Source organism: Rana temporaria, chromosome 3 (genome assembly GCF_905171775.1).
Source record: "Rana temporaria chromosome 3, aRanTem1.1, whole genome shotgun sequence".
Taxonomy (NCBI): Eukaryota; Metazoa; Chordata; class Amphibia; order Anura; family Ranidae; genus Rana; species Rana temporaria.
The window spans coordinates 420896108-420914857 of NC_053491.1; the positions used below are offsets into that span (position 1 = coordinate 420896108).

The 18750-nt window shown below is 45.7% G+C and overlaps 1 protein-coding gene across 1 annotated transcript in view; it reads left to right on the forward strand.

The window, feature by feature from the left end:
* The first annotated feature begins 16047 nt into the window (after positions 1-16047).
* PIWIL2 (piwi like RNA-mediated gene silencing 2) overlaps positions 16048-18750 on the forward strand; it is a 426915-nt gene continuing 424212 nt past the window's right edge. Inside the window, exon 1 of the mRNA XM_040346159.1 lies at positions 16048-16176. The gene's annotated coding sequence lies outside the window, so the exon portion shown is untranslated. The remainder of the gene's footprint in view (positions 16177-18750) is intronic.

Genomic DNA, 18750 nt, shown 5'->3' on the forward strand with positions numbered 1-18750 from the left:
CTTTGAAGGCATCTAAAAAAAAAAAAAATTTGTAAAGGACTAATGATATTTTTTTTAAACTACTGATGTAATGTTATATTTATGGGTGGAACTCCACTTTAATGCATCCTATGCATTAAGGCAGGGGTGCCCAACCAGTGGCTTGGGGGCCACATGTGGCCCGCAGAGCCCTCTGTGGCCCACGACCTCCTGTTTTGGGATAGCAGGTTTGCAAGCCCAGATCGCTGACCCGTGTGAAAGCAGCCTTAGTTTCTTAAATTTACTATCAGCCGATATTTCCCAGATGGTTTGCGAACAACAAATACGTGGGAATAGAATACCTGGTATTGTTGTTCTTTTGGTACTGGTACCACCACCTGCTGTCCTACCAATTCCTGGATAACCGCCAGGAGGGCAGATCTTTTTAGTGTATCCGTGGGAGGGCCGCGTACACACGACCGGTTTTTCTCGGCAGAATCCAGCAAGAAACTCGATGGGAGACGTATTCTGCCGAGAAAACCGGTCGTGTGTACACTTTTCGCCGAGAAACCCGTCGAGCCAAAAAGAGAGCATGCGTCACTTAGTCTCTTTGGTGCCAACTTTGGGGGGAGGGGAACAGTAAGTTGTTCTTTTGCTTTCCCCTACCATAACCCCACCGTTTGTTGGGTTCCTTTTTGGTTCTATGCTGCAATTGCCCGATGGGCCTTGAAAGTTTTCTTAAACCTTTTCTTTTTTGGGTTTTACTGGAAACTTTTTACCCTTTTCTGATGACCTTGACAGGACGTCGTCCAAGCCCTGGCCAAAAGCAATGAACCTTGAAAGAGAAGGCCACATAGCTTACCCTTAGATGTTATATCTCCTTCCCAGGCCTTAATCCTTCTAGCTAAGTTGATTAATGCTACCGTCTTAGCCAAAGCTCTTGCAGATTCAATTGCAGCATCCACAAGGTAAGCAACAGCTTTTCCTATTACTGTTAGGGAATCAATAACATCCTCTGAATTCCCTGGGATAGGTGCTTGGTGAGCTTCTCCACTCAGGTATCTGTATTGCTGGCTACACAGGCTGCTGCCAAGGCTGGACCCATGGCTGCTGTATTAGCCTCCCAAGCTTTTCTAAGAAGGGATTCTGCTCTGTGGTCCATCAAATCCTTAATACTGCCTGTGTCCTCAAAGGAGAGGTCAGACAACTTGGTGACTTGAGACAAAGGCGCATCCAGTCTTGGGAGCTTAAAGAATGTCTCCTCGTCAGTTTAATTAAAGGGAAACCTCCTTTTCAAGTTTTTTGTCTGCCAATCCTCCTTCAGGCTCCCTCCATTCCTGTAGGACTAGATCCTTAAGGGATCGATAGAGTGGGAACACTCTAGATTGAGACTTGCTCAGCCCTCTATAAACCTTGTCTTGTGCTGAGGTTACTTCTACAGCAAAGAGGTGTCTCCTTAGCCTTGTCTCCTCCTGGGATTGGCTTAAGTGGTCTATATCCAACTCTATCCACTGAGCTGTTGTCCTGATCTGGCCTGGCTTTCTAAGTCTCCCCCCCCCCCCCTTCTGCTTGGCATAGAGGGAGTACTTGGGAGGAGGGCACTGGGTCCCCTTTAAAGAGGCTTTCTTGGGAGGATGTGCCTTCTCTAGGGGTAAGCTCCTCTGTGTCAGGACCCTGGGTTGCTGACTGCCCAACGACTTCACGTAAAGCTTTGACAGTTGACAGCATTTCCGTCTGCATAGATGAGAGGAATTTTTTCTTCATTGCAGAAGCCTCCTTCCCTGCTAAATTATTTATACATTTATAGCAAAAGGGCTTTGAGTGGGACTTTGGAGTTTATCCATATAGTTCCCAATTTTTTTGAGGAACTATGCCCTGTTGCGGCAGGAGATTGTACTGAGGCCTCTTGGGTTCCGCTGGGGGATTCTGTAAGACAAGACATATAACACATATGCATAACATTACTCTGTCTTCCCCTAGAACTGCAGGTTTGTACTGGGGAGGGGAAAGGGTAAGGTGAGAGGTTAATTCCGGTTTCTGTTCTGGCTGGCCCCGGGATCTCAGACCCCTGGAAGCCAGGACCTCTCACTCCCTTTCCTCCTCCCCTTCCAAGGGGGGTTTGTACTCACCGGTCCCCAATCTGGATTTGCCTGCAGTCACAGTGGCCTTCCCTTCCTCTTGTTCCATGAGGAGGTTGGCTGGGTGCTGGGCTGCTGGTACCGCTATAGGGGCTGGTACAGCAAGCTGACCGGTTCCCCACTGCCTTTCTCTCCATGCCACTCTCCATGCTGTCTCCCAGTGTTTCTAGCACTTCCGGGTTGCACTGTGTCTGCGGCGCCGCCCACTTCATGTGATGCGGCCGTGTTCAGAATGAGGCTTGGAGACCAGTGCTTCCTGTCATAGGAAAACCGGAAGTGAAGAGAGCGGCTTAATGGCGGCGTTTTTGAAATACAGCGATGGCGCGCACTCCCTGCGGCCAGAGTGCTGGTGCACGCTTGGGGCGACCTGTGAGGACAAAGCCTACAGGTTAGTTCAGCCCTCCTCATCCTCCCTAAAACCTGTCTAAACAGGGGTACCATTAGACCCTCCCTGGTCTTTAAAAAAAAAAAACATGTCGCTGTGTTCGGGAGAAACACAATCAATACTGGGGATCAAGGGAAAGGGTGGGGACTTATAACAAGCTGTTGAATTGATTGTATTTCCTGTAGGGAGGAGCCCTCATCTCTCAGGTGTGCTGTCCTGGAAGGTGATGGGAAAAAAATTGAGCTTAGGTTTTTAAATTTGTTTTACCATTCAAAACAGAATTAACTATAGCTTTGGTGACCTAATTTACCTGTAATGATGTATGGCCTATGTCTGTAAGCCAGCTGCATACTGTGGAAATCTGTGTAGGGATTCCAGTCTTCTGCGAAGCTGCTGTGAACAAGGTCCTGAAAGGGACCTGCCCCCTCCTCCCTATTGAGAAAAGTTGTTACATAGTGTACAATGTATATAACATCATCTCTGAATGCGTCACAGTATTTTTCCTCATGATACATGCATTATACATTTTGAAACAACTTTTCAGTTGAGAAACAACTTTTCAGAGACGACAAGAGGATGGGTCCCCACTTGGAGCTTCTTTACTGCAGCTTCACAGAAGACTTAGAGCGATTAAACTTTGTGAAGGTTCAGCGTCAGGAGGAGGACCAGACACCCCGCACAGAAGATTTCTACAGATCCAGCTGCCTGCACAATGTGGGATTTTTTGGCTAAACTTTAACTTTAAAATGAAACGGGTCTCCGAAAGAGTCTCATAACAAAGATCTTCAAGTAGAACTAAGGCAAAACTTTTTTTTTTTTTTTTAAACAGTAAGGGAGATAGAAAGAGAAAAGGTAGGGAGAGACACAACTCTCCCCAAGTATGGGATTTTATTTGGGAGACACTGTTAAAAGGTGCGCACACTAGATAAAACTGATTGAAAAAGTATAAGAATTTATTAATAACATTAAAATATGATAATAGGTTTTACATAGACCATGAAGAATTCAGAAACAAGATACTTCATATATGCAGATGACCAACATGTTTCGCACAGCTGTGCTTCATCAGGGGCCTTGCACCCATCTTCAGTTTCATGTGGTCTGTACAGGACTTAAAAATATGTCATTAGTATCCAATACAATAATAATCATAAAAGTTTATTACATACGATTATATAAATATTCGCAGTAAAAACTGCTACGTGCTCACCTAGTCTGATAAAAATTGGATGGAATAGTAAGGGAGAGTTATCCCCTTTTCTTCCATCTGTGTCTAATTGTGGAGATTTCCTCTCACTTTCTGTCTTAAAGGAGTTGTAAAGGAAAAAATTTTTTTGCCTAAAATTAATGTCTGCAAAGTAGACAGACAGAGTAGTGTAATGATTCTGTTAAAAAACGAGTAAATACCTATTAAATTCCTTCATCTATATCACCTCCGGCATTCTAGTTTCTGTTCTCTCATTCACTTCCTGGTTTGCATCGCTCGTTCATGTAAGACAGAGGTCTTCAAACTATGGCCCTCCAGTTGTTCAGGAACTACAATTCCCATCATGCCTAGTCATGCCTGTGAATGTCAGAGTTTTACAATGCCTCATGGGATGTGTAGTTCCACAACAGCTGGAGGGCCGTAGTTTGAGGATCCCTGATGTAAGAACTACATTTCCTAGTATGAATTGCGGCACTCCCAGTAATTCACACCTCCTTGAAGTCTCTAACATATAGAGAGCCGCACAGATGTAGTTCCCAGGAAGGGGTGAGCACATCACTGACCACCGCAGTAAAGCCTCCCTTCACGGTGGTTAGTAAAATCAGACAAGCAGGAAGTGAACAGAACAGAGAAGAAATAGAGCAACTTCTGAGCAAAAACGAACAACGAGGAAGTGAAAAGAGGAATGTCTGCAAGTAAAGGATGCTTATTATGAAAAAATGTTTTTCCTTTACAACCCCTTTAATGCCAAAAACAGAAAGTGAGAGGAAATCCCTCCAAAGTGCAGGAGTCTGTAGTCATCACTAGGGTCACAAGAACTTGTGTCCCGATTGGAAGAGTTCCCCTCTATTCCTGTTCTGATGACAACCCAAAATTTGGAATTTCCTTTCAGTGTCTGTGATCATGGTAAATAAGACAAATAGGGTGAATCTCCCACAGACTGCAATACAAATCGGACAAGTGTTCTAATATCTCCCCACTCTACCCAAAACTAAAAAATACATTTTGCCCTTAGTTACATTTTTAAATTTGAGCCCCTGAATGTTCTATGTTCACTCCAATGGCTTCCAGAGTTTCTACCTATCACTATAAAACACCAGCCACTGTCCAACAATGGGTGGAGGAGAATGGATCTCCTTTCCTAGCACCACCACTCCTCCATTTTTTGTTGTTCCTCCTCTTTTCCTGCAGTTTCTCTCTTCTATATATTGGAAGATACTGTGCAGGTCTAATATGTGAAATAGTGATGACACTATAAAAATAATGTGAAAAAAAATAAAAATGAAAATAATAAAAATAAAAAAAGGCTGCTGCAGCTTATATGTCAGATACACACAAGAATACAATTTTAAAAGGAAAAGCTGCGCTGCAAATTAAATCAACATAAATCTTCAATTATGTTATGGGCACACAAAACCCCAGTGCATTAAAACTGAAAAAGAGGTTGTGCAAAAGTCCATATAGGATGTATCACAGAAGATTGCAGGAAGTGACAGAAAGTTCTCCGAATGGGTGAGGCTAAATATCCAGGCAAAATCTTGTGAATCAGATGACAAATCCTCCACCACTTATGTACCAACTGCTTACCAGAGCAAGAAATAAATCAGGCATGTATACACATAGGTCAGTAAGGGTCCTGGGTAAACTGCCACTCTCTCTCCTGTTTCACCAATCTTCTATGTCAGACCAACTTTATGTATGTCGGTTAAAAAGTGCGATCAATAGTATTAGCCGGCCGGCTCTGCTGTCTGCTCGTCCTTTCCGGGTAGACAGCGTGGATCGTGGTGACGTCAGCACGTCGCTCCTCCCTACGCCGTTTCGTCACACAGATGACTTCTTCCAGGGGTTTCTCTCTTCTACTGACCCTACAGTATCATCTTCCACCAGCATTTAATCTCACTATGATCTAGGGTCCACTCAAGAACCTTGTTCACTGCATGTTTCCAGTAGTCTACTAAGAATAATAGCTATTTACAAGGTTCAGGCATCCATAAACAGGAACAGGAACTAATTTAAGAAGAGTATAAAAAATATTGTACATGTAACAGCTGTAAATAGTGACATATACAGGCCAGAGGTATGAACACGACAAATCTTTCCGCTAATCTCTCTGCTTCTTCCCGTTACCACAGTCTTACCTCACTGATTTTGAATTATCACTTATTAGAAGTAACACTGCTTGGTACACACCCCTAGTACCAACAAGACCAGGGCCGGACTTACCATTGGGCTTGACTGGGCTCAAGCCCATGGGCCCCCGTCCAATAGGGGGCCCCTGCCTGTTAAAATCTCCTTACTTTTTTCTTTGATTATTTCTCCAGCGCATGCGCTTCCCGTCCATTGAGTCATGGAACGCTCTGTGCCTGCTGTCCCTCCATCAGAGCCATGCCCATTGAGCCACGCCCACTATTTTGCATGAACCACACCCATGTTTCATAATGTATTAGAAGGTAGGGTCCGAAAGTGACTCAAGTCCAGGGGCCCCCCACCACCCTAAGTCCTGCCCTGAACAAAACCTACTACAATACCTCTTTATATGTCAAAGAACACAGCAAGCAAAATCATATTTATTCATTACTATACATGTAACTGAATACATATCACAAAATGGAGAATGCCTTTAACTACTTCCATACATGGCACTTATACACCTTCCTTCCCAAACCAATTTTCAGCTTTCAGCGCTGTTGCACTTTGAATGACAATTGCGTGGTCATGCTACGCTGTACCCAAACTAAATTTGTATAATCTTGTTCCCACAAATAGAGCTTTCTTTTGGTGGTATTTGATCACCTCTGGGATTTTTATTTTCTGCAAAAAAAATTAAAAATACTGAAAATGTGGAAAAACAAATGCTTTTTTTTCGTTTCTGTTACAAAACTTTGTAAATAAGTACGTTTTCTCCTTCACTGATGGGCACCGATGAGGTGGCACTGATGAGGTGGAATTGATGGGCACTAATATGCAGCACTGATAGGCGGCACAGATGGGTACAGATAGGCAGCACGGATGGGTACAGATAGGCAGCACGGATGGGCACAGATAGGCAGCACAGATGGGCACGGATGGGCACTGATAGGTGGCACGGGTGGGAATGAATGTACTGTATTATATTGTACTTATGGATGGCAATCAGTGCCAAACAACAATGCCTGCCAATCAGTGATGCCCATTGTGGGCACTGATTGGCATCCATTGTGGGCACTGATTGGCATCCATTGTGGGAACTGATTGGCATCCCTGGTGGTCTAGGGTGGCATACCTGGTGGAGGGCATCCCTGGTGGTCTAGTGGCATCCCTGGTGGTCTAGTGTGGGCATCCTCAGGGGGGCTGTGCTGATAATCGATCAGCACAAGCCCCCCCTGTCAGAGGAGCGGCCGATCGGCTCTCCTCTACTCGCACCTGACAGACGCGAGTGAGGAAAAGCCGATAACCGGCTCTTCTTGTTTACATCGTGATCAGCCGTGATTGGACACGGCTGATCATGTGGTAAAGAGTCTCCGTCAGAGGACTCTTTACCTAGATCGGTGTTGCGGAGTGTCAGACTGACACCCTACAACAACGATCGCCACGATGCGCGCCCCCCGGGGGCGCCCAGCGGCTCAATATCCTGAGGACGTCATATGACGTCCACTCAGGATTTTGAAACCACTTTGCTGCCGTCATTTTGTAATAGGGCGGGCGGCAAGTGGTTAATAATTTTTTTTTTTATTCACACAAAAACGTATTGTTCTTTAACCACTTAAGGACCGCCTCATGTACATATACGTCAGCAGAATGGCACAGGCAGGCACATCCACGTATATATACGTCCTCTGCTTGACGTGGGTCGGGGGTCCGATCGGGACCCCCCCCCCCTACATGCGGCGGTCCCCGTGGCTTCAGGAGCGATCCGGGACGACGGCGCGGCTATTCGTTTATAGCCGCTCCGTCGCGATCGCTCCCCAGAGCTGAAGAACGGGGAGAGCCGTGTGTAAACACGGCTTCCCCGTGCTTCACTGTGTCGGCGCATCGATCACGTCATTCCCTTTATAGGGAAGACACGATCGATGACGTCATTCCTACAGCCACACCCCCCTACACTAGTAAACACATACACAGTGATCCCTAAATGTTACAGCGCCCCCTGTGTTTAACTCCCAAACTGCAACTGTCATTTTCACAATAAAGAATGCAATTTAAATGCATTTTTTGCTGTGAAAATGACAATTGTCCCAAAAAATGTGTCAAAATTGTCCGAAGTGTCCGCCATAATGTCGCAGTCACGAAAAAAAATCGCTGATCGCCGCCATTAGTAGTAAAAAAAAAAACAAAAAAAAAAAAATATCCCCTATTGTAAACACTATAAATTTGCGCTAACCAACCGATAAACGATTATTGCGATTTTTTTTTACCAAAAATAGGTAGAAGAATACGTATCGGCCTAAACTGAGGAAAAAAAAATGTTATATATGTTTTTGGGGGATATTTATTATAGCAAAAAGTAAAAAATATTGCATTTTTTTCAAAATTGTCGCTCTATTGTTTGTTTATAGCGCAAAAAATAAAAACCGCAGAGGTGATCAAATACCACCAAAAGAAAGCTCTATTTGTGGGGAAAAAAAGATGCCAATTTTGTTTGGGAGCCACGTCGCACGACCGCGCAATTGTCTGTTAAAGCGACGAAGTCCCGAACTGTAAAAACCCCTTGGGTCTTTAGGCAGCATTTTGGTCCGGGGCTTAAGTGGTTAAAAAATGAAACACATGTTCAGGAGACTGATGCAGCGATGAATCTGACTCCAGGTGGTAATGGATCAGAAACAAGGATAGGAAAGTATAAGGGGCTGAGTTCTAAAAGATTCATTGCACAAATATCAGAAAAATTTGTGTCAGCCAAACAAAATGTCACTGTATGTTTTCAAATGGATGGACTTCTATATATCGTCAGCTCCAGCTAGTGGCCAAAACGTGTCACAATTTTCCGAAATACCCGAATGAGAAAGTATACCACATTTTGGCCACTAGATGGAGCGGATGATACAGAAGTTAAAGTGGTTGCATAGGTTTGAATAAAAAAAAATAACAAACATATCATACTTACCTGCACTGTGCAGTTCATTTTGCACAGAGTGGCCCCAATCCTGCTGTTCTGGGGTCCCTCTGCGGCTGTCTCAGCTCCTCCCCGCCTCAGATAACCCCCTCTGGGAAATGCTCTCCCTAGGGGGTTACCTTGCGGGCACGCTCCCGAGTCCGGCATTCGGCGTCCATAGCCGCCAATTGCAGGACTCGGTCCCGCCCCCCGGCATCTGCGTCATTGGATTTGATTGACAGCAGCGCAAGCCAATGGCTGCGCTGCTATCAATCTATCCAATGAAGAGCCGAGAAGCCCGGACAACGATCAAGCGTGTTTACGACGCAGGACTTTCCAGGGCTCAGGTAAGTAAAAAGGGGGGCGGGGTAATCGTTGGATGTTTTTTTACCTTAAAGCAGAGTTCCAACCAAAAGTGGAACTTCCGCTTTAAGCACTCCTCACCCCCTTACATGCCACATTCAGCATGTCATTTTTTTTGGAGGGGTGAGTGGGGGCTTTGGTAGGAGTGGGACTTCCTGTCCCACTTCCTACTTCCACCTACGGGCCGCCTAGGTGACTCCTTCTTTCGCCTTAGGCGGCCCCTTCCTCTAGGCGATCTCCTTGGATACGTGACATCGCCTGTCCACTAGCATGCGCAGTGAGTGCCTGGCCGTGAAGCCGAAAGCTGTCACGGCCAGGTGCCCACAATGTGAATGGAGGCGCCGGCGGAGGTGGGGGGAGAGTAGCGACGTTCGCTGGAACGTGGAGCAGGTGTCTGTTTATTAAGAGTCAGCACCTACACTTTTTCTAGCTGCTGACTTTTAATAAACATAATAAGGATGGAACTCCGCTTTAATGCATAGGATGCATTAACCACTTAAGACCTGGACCAAAATGCAGCTAAAGGACCTTGCCCCTTTTTGCGATTCGGCACTGCATCGCTTTAACTGACAATTGTGCGGTCGTGCGACGTGGCTCCCAAACAAAATTGGCGTCATTTTTTTCCCACAAATAGAGCTTTCTTTTAATGGTATTTGATCACCTCTGCGGTTTTTATTTTTTGCGCTATAAACAAAAATAGAGCAACAATTTTGAAAAAAATTCAATATTTTTAACTTTTTGCTATAATAAATATCCCCCAAAAATATATATAAAAATTTTTTTTCCCTCAGTTTAGGCCGATACGTATTCTTCTACCTATTTTTGGTAAAAAAAATCGCAATAAGCGTTTATCGGTTGGTTTGCGCAAAATTTATAGCGTTTACAAAATAGGGGATAGTTTTATTGCATTTTTATCAGAGATTGCTCCAGGAGTGACGTTTCGTCGCCGCCATCTTGCTACACCCCACACTCCTACAAAGTAATGATAGAGTGAGACGGGGGCAAGCGGACATCTTGTTACACCCACCGGAGTTTTAGATTTCACAGTTATTTTCAACATAAAACGGAGCTTATATGCTTAAATACAGTATTTGTAAATCTGTTCTGTGTTGAAAATAACTGAGAAATCTAAAACTCTGGTGGGTGTAACAAGATGTCCGCTTGCCCCCTTCTCACTCTATCAAATATCATTACTGTGCAGGAATGTGGGGTGTAGCAAGATGGCGGCGACGAAACGTCACTTCCAGAGCAATCTGTGATGGGGAGCCGAATGTGACAAGACACCGTGCCGCGAAATCTCAAGAGATTTCACTGCTTCCAGGAAGTGATTGCTTGTGGGCTTCACAATGCCCACAAGCAAAATGGAAACTCCCTCAAACTAATTTTATAAGTCCTTCTTTGCCGAGAAAACGGACCGCGATTATATACAGCGACCAAAGTAGTGCGTGTACCTTTCTATGCTCATAAATGCTGAAAAAAATAAAAGTTTGGCTGCGGAACCCTGCTTTAAAGGAGAAATTATTAGTTCAACACACAAGTGCTTTTTTTTACCATTACTATTACTTTATACTGGCTTTTGAAATTTACAAATTTACCAGTTTAGCAATTTAGAAATTGGATGAAAGGTTTAGCACTGGGAATCACTTTTTGAATGAAAAAAAGTGAAATTTATATACAACTATATAGATCAGACCAAAACGAGAGACAAATAAGGAGGAAAGAGGGACTTTGTTCCAAATCAGGGACAGTTGGGAGCTACTATGCATGTCTGATCTCATCCCTGGTCAACTTAAAAATTACAGAGGACCTCAAATGCAGCCCCCAACACTTTCAGAGGGCACAATAGCAGTGCATTTCACACCTCGGTGCGCCTGCATTTTTATAGCAATTCATACTGAAGAAGTTGAAGTACAATAGTACCCAAAATTTGTGTCAGTGAGTTCAATAATAACCCCCTAGCATGCCCAGGACCAAAGAAAGGGTCCACGGGACCAGTGAGTCAGGGTAAGGTGACCAGATTTTTTAAAATTATATTCAGGGACATATTTTTTTTTACCAATAATGGCGACAATCGGCGACATATATTGCGAAACTGGGATATTGTGGTGGACAATCTGACACTTATTGACACTTTGTGGGAACTAGTGACACTAATACAGTGATCATTGCTAAAAATATGCACTGTCACTTTACTATTGACCCTGGCTGGGAAGGGGTTAACATCTAGGGTAATCAAAGGGTTAAATGTGTGCCTAACAAGTACTAAAACAGGAGGATTGTGATTATAGCGGTGCTTGAAAAAATTGGTACATAAAAAAGTTATAATAAAAATGGTTATAGAGCATATACAAATTGCATAAAGTGGGTCGCTGGTATCCCAATAGAAACTCCCTGGTATGGAGTGTTGTGCTGGCACCCTCCCTTGGACTACAGGAGAGTCAGGATGCCAGCTAACACACAGCTCCTTTCTCTATCTGCAACGTAGAGAGCGCCCTGACTCTCCTGTAGTCCAAGGGATGGGGCGAGCACGACACTCCACACCACACCAGGGAGAAAGCCTTGCATTACTGTGTGGAGTTACAGACAGAAGAACAGGAAGTGAGGATTTCTCAGAAGAAATAATAAATTTAAAAGCAAAATGGAAGGATGAGGTAAGTGAAGGAGGACTGCACTAAGGTAAAGGAAGCTATTTAGGAAAAAAAAAATTGTACCTTTACCTTTGCCTTTGTAACTTGAAGCCCTGTACACACGGGCCAGAATCTCATCAGGAAAAAACCCTTGTTTTTCCTGACGAGATTCTTGGCAAGAATCTCTTGCCGCCCGAGTGCACAGACACTCCAATTCAAAAGAACCGCGGTTCTTTTGAATGGCAAGAACGCAGTGACGTCATTGCGTACATCGAGCTTGCGCTCGTCACATTCAATGCTGTTGCCGCCATCTTGCTGCACCCTACCTATGCCTAGGAAGCTACCGCGCATGCGTCAAAGTCATTTCGAGCATGCGCGGGTTTCCACAGCAAAAGGTAAATATACACACTCTCGGGTTTCTTGGCAGGAAAACACTGCCGAGAATCACGACGAGAGAATAGAGAAATGTTCTCTATTTTTCTCGTCTAGATTTTAGGCAGTTTTCTTGACGAGAAACCTGAAAGCATCGTTTACACGCTCGGTATACTCGGCAAGAAAGCTCTGCCAGCTGTTTCCTTGCCGGTGTCTTGTCAATCAAGTTCCCCTATTGAGATGGTTCCCTGCTTGACTGCGCAGGCGCAGACGAAGCCCACTGAAATCTCTGAACCTCGGGCGGCATCCAGGCTCATTCCTTAACATCCCCGTGGATTGGAGGATGTTAAAAAAAGAGCCAAGAGGCCGAGCGAAGCGAGGATGTGAGGACGACTGGCCACTTACAGCAAATTCCACGTCGCCCTGGAGGTTCAGTGATTTCTGTCGGCTCGGATTGCGCCTGCGCAGTCAAGACGGGAACCATATCGATATAGGAGGAACTATATCGTCAGATCACCGGTTCTTGCCGAGTAAACCAAGCATGTGTATGAGGCTTAACACAAAATATAAAGCAGAATATCAGTTAGTTATACAAATAGTAAACGTATAAATAATCAACAAACAAAAAAACACAAAAGAGAACACATTTGTCAAGGCTTCAGAGAGACCCACCTACCTCCGCCAATCCAGAACCAAGAAGTGTAAAAGGCACTTCAAGTTGTCCGTGTGCCTAACAAGTGGGGGAGGTGCTTTTAGGTATAGATCCCTGTCCCTGCTTTTCAGAAACACAAGATCAATGTCTTCCATACTGACAGAACGGCGATCTGCCTTGTTTACATAGGCAGACCGCTGTTTTGTCTGTGTACAGAATAATCCACCGGCAAACATTGAGTTAGCCGAATCCGCTGATCGGCTCCGATACTCAGAAACGCAGGCTCGTGTATATATACATGATCCTGCGCAGCATGACCACCCTGTAGCAGTAAATCTGCTATTGGGCGGTCGGCAACTGGTTAAGAGCATCAACATTATGATAACAAACAGGCAGCAGGCACCTTTTCATGGCTCTGGCTGGCTATGTCACAGTGTGTCACATAACATGGCTGCTGGGTGCTGATTTTGTTAACTTATGACCAAGAAGACAACAAAATCAACACTCAGCAGCCATGTTATGTGACACACTGTGTCAGTGCACTGCCAGCCAGAGCCATGACAGAGTGCCTGCTGCCTGTGAGTTATGATACCATCCATGATGCCAGAGAGAGACAATGTAGTCTATTCACAGACACCCCCAAAGTACACCTGTGTTGAAGCCTTGAAGGCACTGGCAGCCCCACAATCAGATCCCCATCCCCTCTGTTCCTGCTGCTGGACCCCGTCAGCTAAGCTCAGCTGCCTCTCTCTGCCTGTTGCTGCTGCCGCAGCCACTACCCACCTCACATCCTCTCAAGTCTTATGCCGCGTACACGCGACCATTTTTCATGATGCAAAAAATGCATTTTTTTAAATTGGTCATTAAAAACGGTCGTGTGTAGGCTCCAGAGCATTTTTTTCAACGTGAAAAATGGGTATTAAAAATTTAGAACATGCTCAAATTTTTCTCGTTGTAAAAAACGGTCGTGTGTAGGCTTTGACGACGGAAAAAAAAAAAACTCACATGCTCAGAAGCAAGTTATGAGACGGGAGCACTCGTTCTGGTAAAACTAGCGTTTGTAATGGAGATAGCTGTAACAGACTGAAAAGCACGAAGACTGAAAAGCACGAATCGTCTCTCACCAAACTTTTACTAACACGAAATCAGCAAAAGCAGCCCAAAGGGTGGCGCCATCCGAATGGAACTTCCCCTTTATAGTGTCGTCGTACCTGTTTTACATAGGGTGACCACATTTCCAAACTACCATTCAGGGACACCCTCCCTTCCCAAAAATCAACTTGTGCTGCAACGAATCACAGCACAGTGATTGGACACAAGAGGCAGGATTTATGATTTCTCCAATCACAACCAGGGGGCAGGGATTGTGCTCCTCCAGGCATTCCCCGCCAGGACAAGTACTGTCAGTGAGTAAAGCGGTTATGTGGCGGCCTTATTGGCCCGGGGAGTGGCTGTGTTAACTTCATTCCGGGACACTGTATTGTCCCGGAGTAAAGGTGCCCGGGACAGACCTGCAAAATGCGGGACTGTCCCGGGCAATCCGGGACACGTGGTCACCCTAGTTGTACATCATCACGCTTTACTCAAGCATTTTTTTTTCACATTCGTGTGCATGCAAGGCAGGCTTGACATGAATCACATACAGAAAAACTTTGTTTTTTTCCATGGCATTAAAAACGGTCGTGTGTACACGGCATAACTCTCGGGCCCCCGGCTACTACTGGGTGGGGAGCGCAGCTTAGCAAAGGAAGATCACTCCACCAGGGAAGGCAAGGAGATAGGCAGGCAGGCTGCTGGCCAGGACTTGAGCCAAGGCAGAAGAACATGCGAGTGGGAGCGGAATGGTAATGCGCTCTGACCAGCACATGATCATCACCATAAGCTAGTAGAAAAGGCAGAGTGGGGGTGTGTAATTCAGAATTATATATTTTTTGTTTATTATTCTGCACTGTCTTTAAAATTGCCCGGGCACCCTATTAAATCCAACCGGGGACACAACCAGGCACAGACTTGGTCCAGGGACATTGTTCTCAGTTCAGGGGACTGTCCCCGGAAACCAGGATGTTTGGTTACTCTATGTCAGGGGGCCCCTTTCACACTGCTGCCTCCCATAGCGCTGGCGGTAAAACGCTGCTATTTTACCGTCCGATTTGCGGACCATTTCGGCCGCTTTTAAGCCCTGCTAGCGGCCGAGAAATGGTTAAAACCGCCCGCAATGCACCGCTACAGCAGCGTATTGCCGGCGGTATGGCAGCGCTGCCCCATTGATTTCAATGGGCAGGAGCGCATTAGCAGCGGTGAGTTCACCGCTGCTAATACGCTCCAAAGAAGCTGCTAACAGGACTTTTCCTGACACCCTGCCAGCGCACCGCTTCAGTGTGAAAAGCCCTTGGCCTTTCACACTGGAGATAATAGAGCAGCAGTTTAAGGGCGGATTGCAGGCGCTATTTTTAATGCTATAGCGCCTGCAATATGCTCTCAGTGCGAAAGGGGTCTAAAGCGGAGTTCCGCCAATTTTTTTTTTTTTTAAAGTCAGCAGCTACAAATACTGCAGTTGCTGACTGTTAAATAAGGATACTTACCTGTCCAGGGCGCCTGAGATGTCAGCACCCAAAGCAGATCTGTCCCTCGGGTGCTGCTGCCGTCATCTTCGGTAAGGGAATCAGGAAGCCTTGCGGCTTCACTTCCCGGTTCCCTACTGTGCATGCGTGACTCACACTGAGCGATCCCACTGGTCCCTGATGTCTTCTGGGACCTGTTTGTCTCCCAGAAGAAGGCACCGTAAGTGGCGTAGATACTCGTGGGTGGCTCGGATATCTATGCCCAGAATTGGAAGCAAAATACCTGTATTAGACAGGTATCTGCTGCACCCTGAAAGGTGCCAAATGTGACGGGGGGATTCTGAAAGGCGGAAGTTCAATTTTTGGGTGGAACTGTGCTTTAACATTGTATTGACACCCGCAGCAGTTCGTGGGAGAGATGTGATACGGGAACCGGTGCTGTAATCGCCCTGGTTCCCGCATTGTACAAATGTGAACCTAGGCTGAAAGTTCGAGTTACGCCAACGCTTTGCAACCTCCAATCAAAAAAAATAATAATAAACAGTATGGGTGTATTTATTTACTTATTTTTACAAACAAAATGTGCATTGTGCCTTTAAAACGCTCCCTGATAATCACGCTTTTCTTATAACTTCATACAGAAGTTCACTTCACAGCGCGCCTTAGGAAGGCAGTCACGTGTCTTTTCCGCAACTCCCTTCACGGGACGCCCCCGCGTGCCAATGGGAAGAGCCGCTCTCGTTGCTGACTGGCCTCTCCTCCAATCGGCGTTGCGAGGGGCTCGGTCACGTGGCAGGCCGTAAGTCTGCGTGGCGCAGTCGGTAACGGAGTTTTGAGGAGAGCAGGTGAGTCGGTGCTGCCTCGTGTAGGCCCCATTCCCGGTGTTTGGGGGGGAGGCCCAGAGAGTTCCTATAGCTTGGTGTAAGGCCTCTATACAAGCAGGGGTTATATGTGTGTTGAAGCGTTGTCTTTAGTATTGTCTGACGCATTCATGGAGGTATGGATTGATATCTGATAACAGAAGGCAGAAAATTATCTAAAGTGGACTTGTACAGTCTAAAAATGACTTTAAAGTGGACCTTCACTAAAACATGTGTAAGTTCTACTCTTCCTTATCCTCCCACCCTCCCCTGCCAATAATAAAAAAAACATTTTTTGGGGGGATGTTTTATCCTTTTTTTTTGGTAGGTGCCAACCCAGATGGCAAAAGTGAGCTACAAATGTGAAAATGACTTGGCCAGCCATTGCTAGACTTGCAAAATTGCATCAAGTCCGCATTTCTTTGCAATTATTCTGCAAGTCTGCTGCACGTTCTGCAAGTCTGCTGCAAGTTCTGGTTCAGTTATGTTGTGCAGTAGTCATCCCACCACAGGGGCCACTGCAAATTTGCTCTTGCTAAAGACCTGCCACACAAATTTGCTACAAATTGGAAAAGTGTCAACTTGAACTTGTGCTTTAAGTGCCCTGCAAGTGTAAAACTTGCATGTGATAATGTGTAACAAGTTGAAAGGAAAGTATAGCCAAAGGTTGTTAGGCTGGACTACTCCTATGGGTCACAGGTGCAATTAGTTTTGCACTCCTGTGACCCGTTTTCAGCAGAGAGCGGACTTCAGTGCGCTCTCTGCTGACGTCACAGGAATTAGTCCGAGCACTGCATCATCGTGGCAATGGAAGTCTGGATATGCCAGGCGAATGGACTGACACCCATCTCAACTGCCTTAGCGAGCCGCTGAGAGCTTGAGACGACCGCTCCACAGCTCAGCGCTCCAGTGAGCGAGGAAGAGGCGGAGAGCTGCTGATTGATAGTCAGCAGCTCTCTGCTCGGGGAGCTGTGGGAACTGAGCCATCGGCAGTGTGTCGATCACTCGGTTCTCAGTACAGAGGCCCCCGGGGGACCGATGCTGCATCCACCTAGGTAAGTATGAAACTATAAAATAAAATCCCTTCTCTTTTAACATAGTTCAATTCAACATTATCCTTGCTATCTGGGCATTCCCACTTAGGTGATCCGAGTGGGAGTCCCCCCATCCTACCTAGGTGGTTACCTCCTGGGACATATCACAGGCTCCTGGAGCCTGCAGGACTATTCATAGAACTCCGCATTGGGAGCCGAATGTGAATTCGCAGGATATCACAGCCGGTGTTTTGTTGGATTCGGCGGAAAATTTCATTTTGTCACCGCCATCTTGCTACTTCCCGCACTCCTCCCACAGTATAAGGCCCCTTTCACACTGAGGTGTATTTCAGGCGATTTAGCACTAAAAATAGCGCATAAATAACGCCTCAAATAATCCTGCCCCAGCATTCTCAATGTGAAAGCCCGAGGGCTTTCACACTGAAGCGATGCGCTGGCGGGAGGGAAAAAAAATATCCTCCAAGCGGCATCTTTGGAGCGGTATAGGAGCGGGGCGTTTACCGCTCCTTCCCATTGAAATCAATGGGAAACCGCGGTAATGCCGCTGGCAGTGCACCTCTACAGAGGCGCATTGCCGGCGGTATTAACCCTTTTTTGGCCGCTAGAGAGGGTTAAAACTGCACCGCTAGCGGCTGATTATCGCGGTAAATACGACGGTATATCGTGCTAAAAATTACGCCGATATACCGCCACCGCACCTCCCCTGCCCACTGTGAAAGGGGCCTTAGGCTACAGTGAGAAGACAGCAAGCGGACAACTTGTTGCACCCACCGGAGTCTTGCATTTCACATTTTTAACAGTAAACAGAGCTTATAAGGTAAAATGCAGTATTTAGAAATCTGACGGACTGTTTAGATGTTGAAATATAAAAGCAGCGAGTTCTGTCAAATTTGCAAACCTGTGAGATCAGCAGGCTTGCCGCTTTTTTAAAAATTCAACATCTAAACAGTCCGTCAAATTTCTAAATACTGTTTTTCACTTTATAAGCTCAGTTTACTGTTAAAAATAAGTGTGAAATGCAAGACTCCAGTGGATGTAACATGATGTCCGCTTGGCACCCTTTCACTGTATCCTTACTGTGGATACAGGATGGCGACGACAGAATGTCGCTTCCATTACAAATTGACGGGTTGCCTAATCTGATGAAACACCAGCTTATCACAGTAAACATGGCGGCGCCGGGGACACAAAGGCTGACGAAGAATCAGTGTTCTGTCAAAACGGCCAACTTGCCAAAATCTCCAATTACTTTACTTCCAGTGACTCTCCAGCAGCAATAATTGCAGATTTCGATGACTTGCCTGTTTTCACAGAACACCAGCAGCATATACACTACAGTAGACGATGTATTGAGTGGACATTGTTAGTCCGCCCACTAGTAACCAACAACTTTTTGGGTGAGGATGGCACTAGGTCCCTGAAAAGGGAAGCAATTTTTTTTTAATAAAACTCGGCTACAGTATTTGTAGCTGCTGACTTTTATTTACTGTAACAACTTAAGGTC